Genomic DNA, 14,545 nt, shown 5'->3' on the forward strand with positions numbered 1-14,545 from the left:
GCAAGAGCGCTTCTCTCACTACCCATATTCACCATCTTGGAACACGTCTCCCTAATATGCTGTGGAGCTCACCTACACAGCAACACACAACGGTTATGATGGACTTAATATGACCTGTATGTTTTGTATAAACTGCCAAGGAGCTGCCAGATCTCCCTCCCTCTGCAAGACAGCATTCAAAGTTTTTGGAATTGATGCACCCATCACAATGTGCTCATCTCAGTTGTCTGCCTACAAGGGATACAGAAAAGGATAACCAACAGTCGCTGTTGAAATTTTCTCACAACAATGAGTGTATACTGAATTCAGAGGTGCTTCAAGATATAGTCACCCTTTGGGGAAACATTCACTGGAGGTTGCCCTCATCTTCCCAGCGGACAGGGCCCACTTGTATGTCTTTTCCCAGTTTTCTACCCTATTCAAGATTCTGTTGAAAATTCAACGAAACAAAGCAAGAGTTATTGTGATTGCCCCTTTTGACTATGAAAAGTCTGGCTCCCTTACCTGATGCAGATGGCAATACGCCCTCCTGTTCCTCTGACGTCAGCCCATTCCTCACTCACTCTCTCTCTCTCAAAACAATGGGCTGACCCTTCACCCCAGCCAATGGGTCCTCCGCCTCCAGGCTTGGATCTTTTTCTTCCAAGGCTTAGAAGCAGAATGCTCTGACAATCTGAAACACATGTTGCAACACAACCACAAGTTGACCACTCCACATACCTGTCTACAAAATGGAAATGTCTCCAAGTTTGTACCATTCCAAACGGACAGACCTAGCCTCATCTTTCCTCCCTCTGATTTTGCACTACATTTTAAACTCTCACTCAGCTCCCTTAAGGTACATCTCATGGGAAAAATGGTTTCCCACTTGGAGTTTGCTCAACCACTAATGTGTAGACTCTTTAAGGGCATTGGGACTCTCTTCCCCCATGTGACACCACCCGCTCTAGCCTGGGACTTTAATGTAGTTCTCAGGGCTTGGACTAGACCTCCCTCTGAGTCCAGGGCAACTTATTCTCTCTTACACCTGTCCATGACAACAGCATTTCTAATTGCCATCACCTCAGCTAGGCACATAGGAGAAATAGCGGCCCTGATAGCACACCCATCATTCATGGCCTTTGTCTTTAATAATAATAAATAGTAATAATAAATAACTCTAAGGCCATATCCCAAGTTTCTCCCTACTTTTTGTGCACTTTCCATATGAATCAACAGATCCATCTCCCTGTTTTTTCCCAAAACCACATTGTGACAACTGGGAGATAATTGTGCATATGCTAGATATTAGAAGGACTTTAGCATTCTACTTGGACAGGACTAAGGACTTCAGGAAATCCCCTAAACTCTTCCTTTTGTCTACAGAAAGATCCAAAAGCTCTGTGATATCTCCTCAAAGACTATCCAAATGGGTCTCTAGTTGCGTTAATCACTTAGCAAGGGCGCAACTTGCTACCGTCCATACACACTCCATGAGATCAGTTCCTACCTCAATCTCTCTAATCTATAAAGCAATGATTGGGGCCTCTGTCCATACTTTCTCAGAACATTATGTGATCACTGAAGATTTGGCCGCTGACACCATCTTAGACTCCACAGTATTCTCTATAGTAAAAGACTCCGCTCTGAAGTCCCAGCCTCCAGTGGTGGGTACTGCTCCAGAGTCACGTAAAGTGGAGCACCTATAGGGACACTACTTGAAGAAGAAGAGGAAGTTACTCACCTTGTGCAGTAACAATGGTTCTTCGAGATGTGTGTCCCTATGGGTGCTCCACAACCCGCCTTCCTCCCCTCTACTTTGGAGTTCCTTCTCTACCACAGAGCCCTATAGAGAAGTGAGGAGGGTTCGCCCGTGCAGTGCGCAGACCACGAGGGAGGGAGAGCACATGTGCGGGTTCAACGGGACACTGCTACCAAAAATCTCCGATTAGAGGTGCAGGGGCACACAGACACCTAAAGTGGAGCACCCATAGGGACACACATCTTGAAGAGCCATTGTTACTGCACAAGGTGAGTAACTTCCTCATACATGGTCCTTCTGCCATTTAACTATTTTGAAGGGAAAATGCAAACTTTTTTCATGCTGAGATACACCTGTCTAACTTGCCATGTGGGTTCCTTTTTCATAGATTGTTGACACTTATTCCAGGAAGTTACTCCAATTGCCTTTTGTACCTTGCTTTTTTTTTTTCAGCTTGATTTAGTTTAGAGTTTGACTTATCCTGTTAATTGTTGCTCTGTCTTATTTGATGAGTTTGAGAGATTAATTCTATCCAGAAAGAAGTCATGTGTTCTGAGTTTGTTACACATCAATGTCTCTTTCTGCCTCCATTCAAAAACAAAAGCAGATTCTCAAAGCAGACTTTGGGCAAGTAAAGCAGTAATTGCATCTTCTGCTTATCCCAAGGGTGGGAATTTAATCAGATCTGCACTGTGTGTACACAGGTTTCATATGTTGTTTGTTCAGGGGGAGAGAAAACGAAGACTGTTCTGGCTCAGACAGTTTTTTTTCAGAGCTAAATGCACAGAGATCTATTGCTAACTATTCTCCAAAGATAATCTGTTTTATGGGAACATTATTGCAACCTGACTGGGAGTCACCGCCTATCTCAAACTGATTATTGAAGAGAAACTGCTGACGGTTTGTGCTTTGCTCTGTTGCAATCCTTTCTTGCTTTCTCTGTACAACCCACTTTTATCCTCTTGTTCTTAGAATTTTTGGTTGGGGAGATACTACTTTGGGGAGTTTTTTGTTTGGTTTACTCTGCAATTTGGAATAAATACGGCGAGGGAAGAGTAGGGGGAAGGAAATGCGTGGTTCAATGCTGGAGGCCTTGTAGACAATCAAGACTGCCTTGCTGATAACACACATGTCAAAAGGGCCAGTCAGTTGTTGTCTTTCCTTCAGAGTGCCATCAATTATGTTTCAGGGGGACCAGGCAACACTTTTTATAGCAAGAATGTATTTTTTTTTTTTTACTAACTGTATTTGCAAGCAGCTGGCCAAACGATGTCGCGAATCTGCTTGGCCCTTATGTGGGACGTGCGAAGGGGAGAAGAGGTTTATTTTGTGACCTTCCCTTTTCTGTGTACCTGCATATGGGTCAGGCAGAATTGGCCCCTAAGAATTGGTACAACACATTTTTCAAGGAGTTCATAAACACAACAGTGTGCTGGAGAGATGACATCAGGCAAGCGGAAGAGCTTGCTTTAATTATATGTTGTTTGCTTGCATATGATAGTACTTTGTATATGGTTCTTTATTTTTAATGTAGAATAAATTAATTTAGATGGTAGGTGGTGGTTGCAGAGAGACAATGGAAGAAAGAGAAGTATTTGAAGGAGCAGAGAGGACAGTGTGAAGTTTGGGATTAGAGAGATGTTCCAGGTGTACATTGTTAGAATGCATTGATAATTTTGAGGGTTAAGAAAAATGTTTTTAAAGACTCAAACCTAAACTGAATTGTAGTAATGCAGTTGTTTTCCACGGCATTTCTCTGTTTAAATTTATCAAGTAGTGCTACCTAGTGGCCAGTGAAATGTTTGCAATTGTGTTTAACCCAGTAAAGGTAAGAACAGTTTTTAGTGCAGGGATCGGCAACCGTTGGCATGCAGCCCACCAAGGTAAGCCCCCTAGCAGGCCGGGCTGGTTTGTTTACCTGCCGTGTCCACAGGTTAGGCCGATCACAGCTCCCACTAGCCGCGGCTTGCCGCTCCAGGCCAATGGGGGCTGCAGGAAGCGGCTGCCAGCACATCCCTCAGCCCGCACCACTTTCCGCAGCCCCCATTGGCCTGGAGTGGCGAACGGCGGCCAGTGGGAGCTGTGATCGGCCTAACCTGTGGACACGGCAGGTAAACAAACCAGCCCAGCCTGCTAGGGGGCTTACCCTGGCGGGCTGCGTGCCAAAGGTTGCCTATCCCTGGTTTAGTGTAACACATGTAAGTTATTGTCTGGGTTCTCACAGGCGAGGGGAGTACTAGATTTTTATTACAATGCACTTCTGACAGTTGACTGAACTAGATGAAATTGTAAATGAGCTTGGAAGTGGAAGATTTTTTTTCTAAACAGTAGCGACTATAACAACTGTACATACTGGAGATTAACATCTTGGACTATTGGATATGGAAATAAAATGGCCAGTATACGAATGAGGAATGCAGTCCTAAATATTCAGCTTTTAGAAGAGAAATTCTTAAGTATATTTAGACAGGAAGATATCACAGAATGATACTTTTTGCCAGTGCACCACAAGGGGGCAGGATTGTATTATGGTATGGATATAACTGACTACTGAATCCTTTGCAGGCACTGATATGTTTGGGATACTAAATCTTTATGGCTTATTTGTAAGCAAGTATTACCATTCCGGACTGGAAATAAGGCATAAAAATTTAACGGTGAGTGTAATTAACCATTGGAACAATTTACCACGGAGTGTTTGGATAATTCTCCATCACTGATTCATTTTTAAATTAAGGTAGGATATTTTCCTAAAAGATATGCTTTCGGAATTATTTTGGGGAAGTTCTATGGCCCGTGTTACACAGTAGGTAAGACTTGACAATCACAATTGTCTCTCTTCTGTCCTTGGAATCTGTGCATCTATAAATACCTAATAAACCAAATTTATTTTCAGTGTGTCCTTAAAGAGTTGCTGATGTCTTCTGGAGTATTTGTTTTCTCTAAGCAGAAGCCTTGGGAGACAACTGATGCACATTTGTTTTTATTTGTCTTTCTCCACCCTTGAGAATGAATGATGTATGTGTGAAAAGAACATCTTGCCAATTTATCAGATGCAATTGGTTTATCTTTTACAGTTTTCTGATTATTTGATCTCATGGTCTCTGTAGCAAGCAAATGCTGTGACAGAGACATGTGCTTGCTGGTGGTGAAACTGTAGTCACTGATTCCCGAAGAAACAGTTTCTATGCTAATGACCTTAGTAATAAAGTTGCAAGGCAAGAGAAATTCACAGAATATGAGAAATAAGCAAAATTTGCGTATATATCACTTTTTCCATGAGATGTCAGAGGTTCTTTGAGGGCCTGATTCTGCAAGTCACTGGCATTTAGTGAGAGCAGGATCTCGGCCCTAAGATTGTGTCCATTAATTAGGAAAAATCATAGAACTGCTTTGGAACCCAGACTACATATTCTTGTGAATAACTGGAATAACTGATGTCTTAACCATACTAGAATTAAAGGGTAAACATATATTCAGATTGGTCCCTGAGTAATGGTAATCAGCTATTGGGGGTAGGGGAAAAGGGATAAATGCTGGTACTCTGCCAAGCACCACTCATTTGTGACACTGTGGTGAGATGCACTGCTCACACTAGATTGTGCAGCTCTTCATAACATGATGATCCATTTGCTTGGATCCTTTGCTCAGCTGTGAAATAGCTAATGGTGACATTTAAATTGTCAGATCTAGGACTGAGTGTTTAACATTCACTAAAGATCTATGTCTGCGGACTCAGGCAGATGTCACTGTTTACCTTCAGCTCAGTTGGAAGATTTTCTTCATAATTGTTAGTGTTAGACTTCCCCAGGGAGCTGGGGAGGGCCTGAAACTTGTATTCTGGAGCACAAGGAGCAGCTGGGAGAGGGTGAGCAGTACCAGATCAGTGAGCCACCATGAGTTTGGCCCTATCTGACCCAGGCAATTCAGAGACATGAGCAGTTAACAACTCTTCCAAGCCCCTGGCTTCCAACAGGAGGAAACTGCATGGGTTGGGAGGGAAATAAAGAGGTCAGCTGCAGAGGAAAGGAAGGAGCAGTTCACATGACAATCAGTGCTTGGATCTCTGTGGCTGATCCCAGTGTACCAGTAATGGAGCATATTAGAACTAAACAGTTCATACGTTTCTGCTCCTGAGAGGTTAGTTGTACTTCTGATGAATATAGTGTTGCCTAAATTGTTGTTGCAATGGAATATTAACATATGGAAGCTACCTTCCAAAATATGCTGTCCTCAGGAAGAGTGGGTAAATGATTCTAAACGTACCAGTGCGTATTGTGAGCAAGTCTGCTTTAGGCAATAATACTATTAAGCAAAGCTGAGTAATTCTATTTTGAATTTACTGTGAATGAGACACACCATAATACAAACAGAGGTAACTGTGTGATGTCATTAATAATAGAGCACTGAAATATACACAGTGAGACCCATAGCTTCAGTTATTTTACACTGAGGTAGAAGAAACCTCTTTATTTAATCTTAAATCCATTCCAGAGTAAGAAGCAATTTTTAGAAACAGAATTGTAGGTCTTTAGAAGTGTTCAGCCTGTCTGGGAATCTGATTGGCTGATTATCTGGGTGTTGCATAATCCTCACATGCAGCTGTGTGTCAGCTTCTGAGTTACCTCTAAAGGGAACATTTTAAAATGTGTTACCCCTCAGTCTCTTTGCTTTTTCAAACGTATTCACACAGCCTAATAGTAATTGGTCTTAAAATACTGCATTGCTGTTTTACCTTCCCTGTTAGTGTGTGTACTTCCCTGATAGCAATGGCAGTTTTACCTTGTTATATAGTCAAGTTAATGCAGTAGTGGAGGAATAAAAATCGAAAAATTTTCATTTTTGCATCTTTAGAAAAGCGTTCAGTTCTTCAACATATGGATAATTTGCATGCATGAATGTTGTGTGTTATAAACAGATGTGAATATTTTATTGGCAACTGAACTGTTACACAATATAAAAAGTATATTATAAAAAGAGGAATGTTACTGGTGCATGAAGGCGATTTTGGGTACAAACACATGGCATGACTCATTAGCTAATTGCTTTAAAAACACACAAAATAGAATAAAAGTAGTTTTTATGGAATACCTTTTTAATCCCAATAAAAAGCTTTTTAAAAAAATCCCCCCTCTGCACTGTGAACACAACAGCATTGTGTGAGAACCAAAGTTAAACTGTCCAGACGCTAACCAGTTTGCCCAAGGTGAATGGAATATTAAAAGTCAAAAAATTCTGAAACATAAATTAGACTTTTAGGGCCAGATTTTCAAAATCATTCCCATTTGAAAACCTAGCCACTTGTTTAATTGTCTAAAGATCTGAGGGTCCTGCAATTCCTGTTGAGATCAGTGGAAGCTGGTGAGCATTTATGTAGTTGCCTAAATAGACACTTAGTATGCGTGAAAGTTTGATGCTAAAAATGTTTTTTCATAATTGCCTGTATCTTAGGCTAACACGTACAGTTTTGTTAACGTTTCCCCCTTTAAAAAATCTGAAAGGCACCAGATTAACCTTCTGGACTGCCAGGGTCTTCTGTCTGCAGAACATGTACATCACAGGAACCAGCAATATAACTTTTCCATTTCAACCCTGTCTTCAACTAAGCAGCCCTTTATTGAATGGCGATTTCAGTCTCTGTGCCCACCCACTTGTTTTAGCTTGTATCCAGCTTCAACAAAGGGGTGATTTTAATGGTATGGGGAGCAGATGAGCGTTAAGTAATGCTAGCAACACACTTATACAGAGGGAAGGAGTCCAAGAGGATATTGATGAGAGAGGGAGAGAAGGTAGATTAAGAGGTGTGATGGGATGAGGGCCAAGTTCAGAAATAGAGATTTTTAAGGTAGATAGAGCCTTAAGAACAGAATACGGGGTTTAAAAGAGGACAGTTATTTTATTCTGCAGTAGTATCCAACTGCCACAATCATGATTAGGATCACATTGTTCTTAGTCTGTTTGAATGCATGGAAAGACAGTCCCTTCCCCAAAGAAGCTAGTCTAATTTGAAATAAGATGTGAGTAACTATAAGAGGCGAGTGGGTTGGAAATGAGGAGCAGTATTAATCTCACTCTATTACCTAGGTAAATTGCATGTGCAATGCGATGGTTCTGAATCATGGTAAATATTTTTAAAATCAGTCGGACTATCACACAGGCTAGTCATTAGTTAGCTGATTTGACATCATGAAAGAGGAACAGGAGGATAGTGTAAAGGGTTGATCCCATCAATTTTGCGTTTAAAGAAGTTGACAAGATGCTGGGTAGAGAATGAGGAGGTGGATAGTTGGAAAGAAAGGGTTTTGAACAAAGTGAGAGGGAGATGGTTGGCAAGAGGCAATATGAGTGGAGTAGAAAGAGAGCGAGTATAAATATCTCCCTTTTCCACACTTACTGAGGATAACCAGAGGAATCCAGGATGAAAATATCACCATTTTGATCATATCTGTTTGGCTCTGAAGGTCTTGCTTCCCACAACTAGCAATAGTGTTTGTTTATAAGTTAGTACCTTCATAACTTGGACACAGTCTCCTCTGCCAGGCCCTCTAAATTATCCAGTCTCTAGCAGCTGAAATTGTCGGCATGGAATCTAAAATGATAAAAGCTCAATGTTGTATTCACTCTTGGGAACCAGTAGATTTCCTGCTTAAATCTAAGAAGCTGTTTACCTCCAGGGTGGAAAAAGTGGATTTGAAGGGCCTTTCACCTAACACTTGACTTATTAGCAGACTTGTGTGTTGCTCCCAAGGGTCCGGAAGCACTGTTAATTTATTGGTGTACCCAAATCCCGGTTTCTTCATTTGGAAATAGTTGGCCTACATAGGATTCTTTCTAGACACAGCTTAGGCAAAAAGCCTTCCTTCCCTTAAGAGCCCAAGACAACATAGAAGATAGCAAGGCATTTGTACGGTCTCTTGACAGGAAGGAAAGTCCAGTTATAGGCTGAGTCAATGAGTAATAAACACTGGCAAATGACGTTAGGATCAGTAAGTGGTGAGTTAAATCTTTCATGAGTTGGGAAATGCTTGGGACATATAACTGTTTTTTTTTTCTGTCTCCGAACAAGGATTTATATGCTGAGCAAAGGAAGACTGGAGTTATGACAAAGTACACTTCTCCCCTTTTTTTGTGGGTGCATGTATGGATGGGGACCTATACACTCTTCCTTAATTCTCTCTCTGAACACTTTCCTGAAAAAAATCAGAAAAAGAGAGGGTTACACAATCATAGAAGTCCTGTAATAGCCCTCTGAGGCAAATAGATTTGAGCCAGGGCGCACTTATATACTTTCTCCTGCTTTACTTGTCTAATGCAAGCCATAGTAATCTGTATAGTATGCAGGATACAAATATATACAGGACGTGCAACGTGAAACAGTTTTAATGTTGTAGGACAGATTTTAACCTTTGGAATGTTGTGACTCTTGTGGGCTTGACTCCTCAATCTTTAATGTTGATAGCTGTTTTGCATCTATATGTGCAAGGTTGCAGACTACAGTGAAGACCATAATTAGCGCTGGTGAGGAAATGATTCTCCTCCCACTCCCCCCATGAAAAAATTCAGTAAACAGTTTATTTCACTGAAACTATTTTCATTTTTCAGGATATAATTGAAAAACCATTATTTTTCAACAAAACTCCTGTACTTTTTGATCCTTCTGATTTTTAGAAAAGATGTTTCCTATCACACTCATTTTGATTGAGAATGTTTGACCAGGTGTAACTGAATTTCAGCATGCCATACAAAAGTTAATCTTAACCCTGAGATGTTCTACCAAGCTTAATGAAGAAATTTCAACCTCTTAACATCTTTTCTTTGTCCACAATATCCTCCCAGATGTAAAATGTGTCTCCAAAACTTAAACATAAATTTGTCTTTGGTTTCTGTCTTAGAGCAGTTAAAATTCCCTACTTTATGCAGCTTTTTCTTTTAGAACAGCTTTCAGAGCCACTTGACAATATATTCCCATTGTGGCTTTTTTTTTTTTTTTTTTTTTTTTTTTTACAAAGGACTGATTTGAATGGAAGTGGATGGGTTAAGAATAGGAAGTTGATTTAGGTTTCAGGGTTTTTGGTTATTTTTTGGCAGAATGAGGTTGCATGTTGGTGCCGGGGATGAGAACTTTTGAGTTTGGTCAATTAGTTTTTGGGTTTTTTTAAGTTTGGTTTGTGAGAGAGCCTGGAACTTGTGTAGATGATTTTGTAAATTGAAATATGCTTGAAATTGAAAGGATCAGTTTGTCTTGAGTTTGTCTTTTAACTCAGCATTCTCTATTAACCAGCAGTATGGTATATGGTCCACTGTAACGCTCACTGGTTGTGCATGAAGACCTGGTTGACCACATAGGGCTGGCTCTCCTCTTTGTGTCCAAATACTGTGACAAGTGCTCAAGTTCTTTATTGTGAAGAAGAGCCTAGGATACTGTGAAAGGAGCTGGAAACTAGGAGAACCCAGCTTATCTATCTCTGCTTTGAGGCTACTGCAACATAAGAGGAGTAGAGGGAATAGTAGTATTAGTGAGACTAGTGCTGCCAGCTGTGAACAGAGCAGTCATGTTCAGAGAAGCAGGAAAACAAGAGGGCTGGATATCTGGGCATCATATACAGAGGGAAGGCAAGTGGCTAGAAATCATATGCAGTGTTTGGTTCTTTTCTCCTTTCTAAACACTTTTCCATGTAATCAGTGTGTATCACGAGGCTATTACCTGATCACAGGCAAGAGGTAGTTTTCATAAGACTTTTTCTGTTAAGGGGTGGCTCCCATTATGAAAAAAACCCAGGAACACCTTTTTATAAAGTACTCAGGTCCAGATGTAGCACTGGTTTAGTTTGGAATGAGTGGATTTTGTTGGAGCATTTGCTTTGTGATTTAGTAGTCAACATATTTTTCTTTCAAATAAGATTCTCAGCAGATGTTTTCTAAATTGACTAATGTGTTTGTGTATCTCAGAGGGTCAACCTTAGCTGATCATAGAGCATGTATGTTGAAATTTAATTAGTGAAAAATGCATGATTTATTTTGTTCATAAAAAAGCAGTTGTGAATTAGTATGAGTGTCACTGTATCTCTTTATTCCTAGATATAAAATGTGCAGCCTGTTTTCAATTAATGTATAATTAAGTTTGTAGTTGGACTGAATGTTAGATTTGTATATGTTGTTGGGCATCTTAGATATTGTAGTTATAATTTAATTTTACTTTTTTCCCCTTCCCTCCTATGTCTGCTTATCCTTTTTGGAATGTGGTTCTTCAACAATCGTGATGTACTTCTGACACAGGTAAATACTTTTTTAATTACCAATATTTATTGAATGTAATCTCTGCTTGGAGAGTTTAATAGGCTTTAATAAGACATAACAGTTCAGTCGTGGATAATACACTGGATAAATTCAATCATAAGGTGATGCTGATATCATCACAATTGGCTGTTAAAAGTGACCTACAAAGAAGAATGGCCTAAAAGTTCCCTTCCCTACCAATTCCTTTACCTCCACCTCAGAAAAGTGACGGCGGCTGTTTCTTTCCCCACCAACATCAGAAATTTAGGTCTTGTATTCCCTGGAAGACTTTATGGTATCTACATAAATGGTGAATTATGACTTCACAAATCAAAGAGCTCAGACTTAAGGCTTTAGTACCTACCAGTAGAGTTAGTGGCAGTAACTCCCCTCCCCCCAACCCCAAGTGTGGATGCAGTTATACGGACATTAAAAAGCTTATACTGGTGTGGTTTATTCCAGTTCAGGAACTGAAATAAACTATACCAACATAGGGCACCTTTATCCCCATGTAACTGTCAGCAAAAAATTCACACACCCCTAAACCAACATAATTACAACATATTTTACACATGTACATGTGTAAGTGTAGATCAGGCCAATTGAGAGAGGATACCTTTTAACAACACTTTGGGGTTTAACACCTATTAAACTAGAATGTTGAATTAACATTTTGGACAAAACGTTTGCTAGCAACTTTATATCTTGCCCCTTCAGTTAAGTTGTGAGAGTTCACAATGTCCATGTTCTGAGACCTTCAAAAGATGCTTCAGCAAAACTAAAAAAGACAAGTCTTAAATCCTTTGGTTTTAAATTAAAAGATAAGTGGGGGAACGCTTTTTTTGGTGGGGGAAAGCTATCAGGCTGCCTTCATATAAAATAAACTAAGAAAAGGGACAAGCCCAACTCTTTCAAAATCTTTTGCAGGTTACCTTTAAAATTGATGGAAAATGTATTTTAGGGATGAATTTGTACGAGGAGCTGCAGGGAATTCCTATTACCTTTTCAGTAAGGTGAACCAAACTTTGGTAAAACTTGGACCTCATCTGCAGACACTACCAGTATAGTGTTTACTATCATGAATAGCCCCATTAGCGTCAATGCTTCTATATGCATTAGTAAACAATATAACCAGTAAGGCCATGTCTACATTACCACTTATGTAGGCAAAACTTATGTATCTCAGGGGTGTGAAAAAAACCCACACCCCAGAGTGACATAAAGTTATGCTGGCATGAGTGGTAGGATGCACAGTGCTATGTTGGCGGGAGAGCTTCTCCCGCTGACATAGCTGCCGCTGCTTGTTGGGGGTGGCTTAATTACATTGATGGGAGACCTCTCTCCTGTTGGAATAGAGCAGCTACACGAGAGATCTTGCAGCAGTGCAGCTGTATCGGTGCAGTTGCAAACTCTAGTGTAGATGTAGCCTAAGTTTTTGCAGATTCAGACGCTTTAATTGTATCTTTTCCCCTCTGCACATGCATATTAAAAGAACACAGCTTGAAATTCTGTGTTCAATGCCCCAAATAACCTTAATAAGAGAGGCAAGCAGCAGATTTATTATCTAGAATATATGTGGTTTTGTTTTTAACTTTTCAGGTTTGTGAAGTCTAGGTTGCCCAATTCCTTTTGGAGGAATGTCACAATATACATTCTGCTGGTAGCTTCATACTGGAAAGCACTCTGAAAAGTGGATTCTGTATCTAGCAGTAACATAGCTATTTTTAGAACAGTGTACTGTTTTGTAAATGTTTAGAAAAAATGCTGTTTTTGAAAACATTTAAAATCTGTACAGATGTTTCCAACAGTGTGCTAAGTAAACAGTCTGAAAGGCCTGAAAATTAAACCTTTAATGGCAAGATATGTTATCCATGATGTTCAGTGGCAGATGTTAGACCATCAGCAGAATGTATCAGGAGAAGGAATTTAAAGCTACTGATACATGGCAATGTGGCCTTTGGATATAGAAAAAACAAAGGATGTTTTAAAATTACAAACCTACAGATTGCTTCTCTTAGAATGGGGCATTCAGAACATAATTCTGAAAGGGATTTTTGGGGTGAGATAGGAAAGGGAGCATGCACACTTGTAAACTACCTTTAAATCTCTGAGCTGTCAATTATGTTAAATTGACTCAGTATTGTCCATTAACTATATTAGAATTAAATGTGATCTACTCAGAATTACAGAAAACAATATTAATATTAATGGCAATATATATAAAAGGGGGGGGGACCTTTAAAATCAGCTGTATGCTCAGTGTCCCTATTTGGCTTTGCTTTTGGGGGCATTCAGTATATAATTCCAAAGTTAATGGATTTTTCTCAAGCCAATTTGCAAATTACCTTTTTAAAAGTCAGTTGATCTTCAGCAGCATAAGAACCTATGACAGTTATGTAGCACAAACACCTTTTTTAAAAAAAACAACCTGATTTCTTTATACTGCTTAAGATGTTTGTGACATCTTTTGCAGAAGAAATTCCCAACTTCAGGTTCAGGTCTTGACAAGTAGCGTAGAGAAGAACAACTGATTCTGAGCTGTTTGTGTTTTTAAAATTGAGTTTCCAGTGTGTACGTTTTGGCACTTCATAAAAATGAATCAGCGTTGAAAATTTAAGCTATGTCTACACTTAAACTGGTACAGCAGCACAGTGCTTCAGCGTAGACACACTCTACAGTGACAGGAGGGGTTCCCTGTCGTAGCTAATCCAACTGCCCAAGAATTCTTCCGTTGATCTACCGCTGTCTACACTGCGGATTAAGTTGATTTAACAACGTCAATCGGGGTTGTGGAGTGACATGGCCGGGTGACATAGCTGAGTTGACTTGACTTTTTTTTTTAATGTAGACCTGACCTTAGTGTTTCTTAACTGGTGGCAGTAAAAGGAGAACTAGACAATGTTTAGATTACCTGTCCTGGCTTTTGCCACAAATTTCCTGCGAGACCTTGGGCCAGTCCCTTACTCTCTCCTTGCCTCAATTCACTGTAAAATGGGATAGTTGCAGTTCCCTAATTCAGTGAAGCTCATATAGTACAGTAAACAGGGCCAAAGTAGTACTCTGATTTTTTTGCTGGTGTGCTGTTAGATTATGAAAGTAGACCCTTCTACAGTACCTGCTTTAAATAGAACTTGGAAGTTGACATATTAGCAATGAGCAATTATGAGCTATGTTACCACAAACCCACATTAAAATATTTAATGGTGCTGACTGGAGAGATTATTGACTGTTTCTTATATGCTTCTAATTTAGACAAATAAGCTGAAATGATAAAAATTGTCAAATGTACAACAGACTCCACATATATTTAATAAATCAGAAAGATATAGATATAAGCATAAAACAAATACACCTCTGCCAACTGCTTCCTACAAAAAAAATCATAATTTAATTTTTACTGTAGCTTGGTTTATGTCTTCATAATAAATCATAGAAAGTTCAGCTTCCATCAGTACCAAACCTACTGAAATATTGAGGGCCTGAACAGCTTTTATCTTTGACATACTCCTGATGATCCTGTCCAATAGT

At 39.7% G+C, this 14,545-nt stretch overlaps 1 protein-coding gene across 5 annotated transcripts in view; it reads left to right on the forward strand.

Moving 5' to 3' along the window:
• TSC22D1 (TSC22 domain family member 1) overlaps positions 1-14,545 on the forward strand; it is a 138,314-nt gene that overhangs the window by 84,349 nt on the left and 39,420 nt on the right. The window contains exon 1 of one of the 5 annotated variants that reach the window (XM_084623319.1): positions 10,923-11,017. The exons of the other annotated variants lie outside the window; for them this stretch is intronic. The gene's annotated coding sequence lies outside the window, so the exon portion shown is untranslated. Of the gene's footprint in view, positions 1-10,922; positions 11,018-14,545 lie in introns of those variants that run through there. 5 annotated transcript variants of the gene reach the window in all.

The sequence above is a fragment of the Lepidochelys olivacea genome, assembly GCF_965140295.1.
Source record: "Lepidochelys olivacea isolate rLepOli2 genome assembly, chromosome: 1".
NCBI lineage: Eukaryota > Metazoa > Chordata > Testudines > Cheloniidae > Lepidochelys > Lepidochelys olivacea.